Source organism: Microtus pennsylvanicus, chromosome 15 (assembly GCF_037038515.1).
Source record: "Microtus pennsylvanicus isolate mMicPen1 chromosome 15, mMicPen1.hap1, whole genome shotgun sequence".
Lineage (NCBI taxonomy): Eukaryota > Metazoa > Chordata > Mammalia > Rodentia > Cricetidae > Microtus > Microtus pennsylvanicus.
In genome coordinates this window covers 22032126-22037986 of record NC_134593.1, presented here as the reverse complement: position 1 = coordinate 22037986, position 5861 = coordinate 22032126, and positions in this window count along the sequence as shown.

Below are 5861 nucleotides of genomic sequence, written 5' to 3'. Positions count from 1 at the left end.
TGGTGGCACATGCCTTTAATCCCAGCACTTGGGAGGCAGAGGCAGGTGGATCTCTGTGAGTTCGAGACCAGCCTGGACTACAAGAGCTAGTCCCAGGATAGGCTCCAAAGCTACAGGGAAACCCTTTCTTGAAAAACAACAAACAAACAAACAAACAACAACAACAACAACAAAAACAGAAAAAAACCCTTAGGTTTGTATGTGAAGTGTGTGTGTGGGGAAACCCACCAGTTTGTAGTCTCTTTGTAAAACACTCACTTGATCAGGCTCCTTACAAGTTTTATTAATAGGGGATCTGTGTTTTACAATACAGTATGGCAGAGAGAGAGAGAGAGAGAGAGAGAGAGAGAGAGAGAGAGAGAGAGAGAGAGAGAGAGAGAGAGAGAGAGAGAGAGAGAGAGAGAGAGAGAGAGAGAAACACCTACCTTTAACAGAATGTGCAGTAATTGTAAATAATAAGTTTAAAAATGCATAGTTAAGCACTCTGAGGAGAGAGATAAAGTCCTTCACAGTGACCCGTGAGCTGGTGCTATGACTACCTGCATTTGAGGAAAAAGGCCTTTCCCATTTTGGTAGCTGAGAAGTTTAGGTTTTAATGACTATTTTTAAAGAAAAGTAAGATATCAAACATGCGGAGGCTCAAAAAACATGTATAGACCCGGGACTCCCTAACTCTTAAATATTTAACTCTTATTAAAAGGAAAAGCTACACACACCTACACCCCCCCACAATCCCTACCCATTGACATAAACATACATCAAAGAAATGACTATTTTAGCACAGATGTTGGTTGGAAAAATATTAATGTATAGGAACTGTTCTGCTTTCCTTTCTGGTTCTGTGGTAAAACACTAACCGCAAGCAACTTAGAGGAGGACATGTTTACTTAGCTTATACTTCCAAGTCATAGCCCACCATTGACAGAAATTGGGTCAGGAACATGAAGCAGAAGCTCTAGAGAAATGTTGCTTGTATATACATAGGCTTTCTTATACAGCCCAGAACCATTTGTTCAGGGAATAGTGTGACCCATAGTGGGCTACATCAACTAAGACAATCATGACACCCTCATGGATCCACCCACAGATCAACCCGATGAAGACAATTCGCTGTTGAAGGAGCTGTGGGCTGCATTCCTGCCACCCAGCTCCCGGCCGCCTGGCTAGCTTATGCCCTAAAATAACAACACACAAATTGTATTCTTTTAAACACTGCTTGGCCCATTAGTTCTAGCCTCTTAATGGCTAATTCTCACAATCTTGCCTAACCCATATTTAGTAATCTGTGTAGCACCAGTCTTACCAGGAAAGATTCAGCATGTATGACCTGGTGGCTGGTGGCATCGCGTCTGCCCTGGAGAGGAGTGTGCGTCTGCTTCACATCCTCTTCCTCCCAGCATTCTGTTCTGTTTACTCCGCCTACCTAATTTTCTGTCCTATCAGGGCCAAGGCAGTTTCTTTATTTAACCAATGACCTTCCTCCATCAATTTGCCAACTGACACTTTGGTGAAGTTTTTTCTCAGAAGACTCTAGGTTGTGTCAAGCGGACAATCAAAGCTGATGAGACCAGAAATCCTGGAGCTTAGAAATTTTTGAAGACTATCCAGGCAGTGATAGCACAAGACTCCTGGTAATTTAACATAAAACTTGTCTGAAGGGCTGTGCCCTTCACCAAGGACAGTAGATCGCCTTCTCAGACAAAACATTACTGTGTATAAATTCAGATTCCAAAGTCTAGTAGAAAACTGAAGCACACACTGTCACAAGCCACCATGAGTAGAGGCCAAGTTGTGTTGACCCTCCAAGATACAAAGGTCATAAAAGTGTCAGACAGAGACTGAAAGACAGGTATCATTGACATGACAAGATAGTTCAAAGGAGAATTGGAAACGCAAGACAAGAATAATACCCTTGTGTAGTGGCAGCTCATAAGCCTCACACAAATTCTTCACAGAATTCTAGAAGTAGAAGGTATGGCCACTGAAATGAAAACTCCATCAACAGATTCAAGTCAATGAAACAAACCTCAGAAGAGAGCTACCCTATGGAAAGACATATGGGATGGAACTGTCCAGAATATACCCGAGAGAAAACAGATGGGAATTATCAAAATGGGTAACAGAGGAGAATCTTTGGATGTTAAGTATCATAAGCTTTGAGAATGAACATAAATAGAATATGAGCCAATCTCCCCCAGTTGGTACAGATTTGACCCTCCTGTGCTCACATCAGTCTGAGGGTCACAGCACTGGAGCAAAAGGTGGCAAATCCATGGAGGTTAGGAAATGGAAGATGGAATTTGGGTCTGTCAAAGAGACTTAAACTGGATGTCACACGCCTTTAATCTCAACACGATGGATGCAGAAGCAGGTAGATCTCTATGGGTTCAAGATAAGCCTGGCCAATACAGTGAGTTCCAGACTAGCTAAAGCTACATACCAAGACTTTGCCTAAAAAGAAAGAAAAAGAAAACAAAAATACAATTTTCCTAATACTGAAAAAACAAGCATTTTCCTGAGATTTATTATATTAAAAATGATAAAACCAAAAACGGAGTAGAGATTCTGAAGACAGGACAGTAGGAATGAACCTAAACTGAGTGACAGAGAATTTTAATAAGAAGACTGCCATTGAGCTTTGGGATTCTCTCCAGGTTTTTATTACACGTAAGAAGGTGAAGATAGTAGAAATTATGTGGGAAGCATACAACTGTGTTAGCTGAAATTCCTCTAAATTTGACCCCAAACCGCCACCACACATCCGTGAAGCCCAGTCAAACCCAAGCAGACACTTCGAACATCAGGAGCAAGCGAGGCACTTGCGGCTGAATTGCCGTCAACCTGTTGGAAACCAGAAGAGCAGCAGAGGAAAGCACCAAAAGAAAAGACAAAGACAGGGGAGAGAGGTGGGGGAAGCAACAGCTGGCTTTCAAGGGAGGAAAAGGCCTTTCGGAGTAACACAAGTGGAAAGAAACTTGTTACCAGATGACAAACAGTCCAAGAATTTTCACAGATGTTCAGGCTACCCACAAACAGATGGGAGCCAGGGCAGGGCAAGGAAGGACACGTATTAACAACTTGGTCAAAATTAGCATTTGTGCTGTGAAACCCACAGCTAGGGGAGTCAAAACAGATTCTAAAAGAAGAAAGTGTTTGTCCCCTGTGACCTCTGCCACCACCCTGGTCTGGGGCTGGCCAGGAAAAGAGGGAAGAGAATGGCAATGGAGGGTGGAGGCTAGCTCCCCTGTCTGGATCTCCCTCCCAAGTTGGCCTGAGAGGAATCTGCAGGCGTCTGAGCTCTTCCTGGCATCCATTGCCAGGCTTCAGCTCTCATTGCACACAGGCTGGGAACCTGGGGGAAAGGTGGAGCTTATCGGCTGTCCAGTGGCTCTTTGATTCCCAGTTTTTATTCCTTCTCTTTAACCCACCTGGTAGACAGAGCTCTTCAACTCTTAGGGCAAGTGTGAGAAAGGTTGTCCTCTAATAGCTGGCTCAGTAGCTGGTTCAGGTAGCTCACCACAATGAAAGACAGATTCTTTGATTCCCTGGTCTCTGTCTTATGAATTGCATTCTCTGAATTCCACTTCAGACGTGTTAAGGCTGAGGAACCTCTAGGGGGAAATATGTGTCTGAAGCCTTGATGTAAACCAAGGACAAGAGACAAACATCTCAGTCTTCAATGAACAGTTATTATTATTATTATGCATAGTACTGACAAGAGCCAATAGGGAGACTCTACAGAGTCTTGGGACCATCAGAATCCAAGTGGTGGGTCAGGTAAAGAAGATCAGATGTGCAGGTGAAAATCAGACTCCCGTTCTAGTTCTTCCCTAATGACATGCACCATGCTTTGGTGTGTTTGGCTGGTGCCTTCTCTCTGCATCGCTTATAGCAGGACTGTGGGGGGAGAGGAGTGTTTAAAATGCTGGTGATCAGACTCAGCCTGGCTCTTAAAGCAGCTTTCATTGGTGTGATGTGTATCTACGTGTCAGCTTCACAGAATTTCGGATCACCTAGGAGACCCCTCCGGGTTGTGTTTCCAGAGAAGGAGTCACCATGAATGTGAGCATCCAGTGCGGATCCTGGCCTGAATAGAAGGGGAGGAGCTGAGCACCGCCACCCCTCATCTCCTTGTGCTTCCTGTCTGTGAAAGCAATGTGACCAGCTGCGGCATGTGCTCTGTTTGCAAGGCTTACCCACCATGATCGACTGTACCCTTTCTTTACAAGTGATGAATCAGGATAACTCCTCCCTTCCTCCTTTCCTCCCTCCTTACCTCCCTCCATTCCTCCTTCCTTCCCTCCGTCCCTAAGTTCCCTTTGCTAGATGGTTTTGTCTTCAATGGCAAGAGAAGTAACTGATACCCATGAGTTTTGCTCCAAAGGTTGAAGAATCACTGTTTAGACCAAGGGAGGATGTAGCTGAGCCTGTTACCAGAATAAAGAGAAAGAGATAGTACCTAACACACACACACACACACACACACACACACACACACACAGAGAGAGAGAGAGAGAGATTCCCAGGATTTGGGAAGTGACATTGAAAGAAGAGGAGGAAGAAGAAGAAGGAAACCCTTTGGTTTTATCATTTCATATCCCAAGTGGCCACACTTTGAGAAGCTGATCTCTCATGTCTGCAGCTTCTCAGGAGCCACAGGGCTGTTGGTTGACTGGGGGATGTTGAGCTGAGGGTAGACAGCAACTCCTCCCGCTATCCTAACCACAGCGGGGGCAGGGAAGCAAGATGTAGACTAAGCAATTCTGTTTGATATTTTCTCTAAAGCAATGAAAAATCCTTTACTGCTCTTGTATGACTAAGTCAACATAGGTTCATTGGTGAATTTTATACTAAATCCAGTGGTCATGTTTTATGTAGCTCTGCTATAGCCAAACAATACTTGTTTGGGTGGGACATGAAAGTGACTAAGATGCCAAGTGTGGTGGTTTGAATAAGAATGGCCCCCATAGGCTCATCTATTTGATTGCTTGAGCTTCAGGAAGTGCCACTACTTAACAGGGTTTGGAGATGTGGCCTTGTTGGAGGAAATATGTCACTGAGGGTGGGCTTTAAGATTTCAAAAACCCAAGCCAGACCCAGTGACTCTCTCTGTCTCTCTGTCTCTGTCTCTGTCTCTCTCTCTCTCTCTCTCTCTCTCTCTCTCTCTCTCTCTCTCTCTCTCCTGCCCATAGATCTGGAGTAGAACTCTCAGCTCTCTCAGCTACTTTTCCAGCACTATGTCTCCTTGCATGCTGCCATGCTCCTCACCAGGATGACATTGGACCTCTGAAACTGTAAGCAAGCCCCAGTTAAATGCTTTCTTCTATAGGAGTTGCTGTGGTCATGGTGTCTCATCCTCTCTCATGCCCCATGCCGGAGTTACTGCTTTGTACCATCATGGCTAGTTCTTTATTGGTATGAGGCAGACTGGTACCCTGAGGTCACAAAAGATGTGATCAAGTCCTCCTGGCAATTTCAAAGAGAATAGTACTCCACATGGCTTCCAGTCATACAACCATCCACTGAGAGTCTCTGCTGCATCGTGTATGGAGAGTATACAATGGATAGGGCATGAACCAGAAAGGGAGGGGGAGATGTTGGGTTCACAGGCATGCATCTTAACATCAGTGCCTTAACGCGAGAGGAGATGCCTAGCCTCACTGCAGTTTGATATAGTATGGCAGGCTGATATCCATGGGAGGTCCACCCTTCTCTGAAGAGAAGCAGAGGAGGAGTAGATTGGGGGGGGGGAGAGAAGGACTAGGAGGAGAGGAAGGAAGGAAGGGAAAGAATGGATGGAATATAAAAACAAACAAACAGACAAAAAACATTGTACTTATTTGAATCCACCATTACTTTGA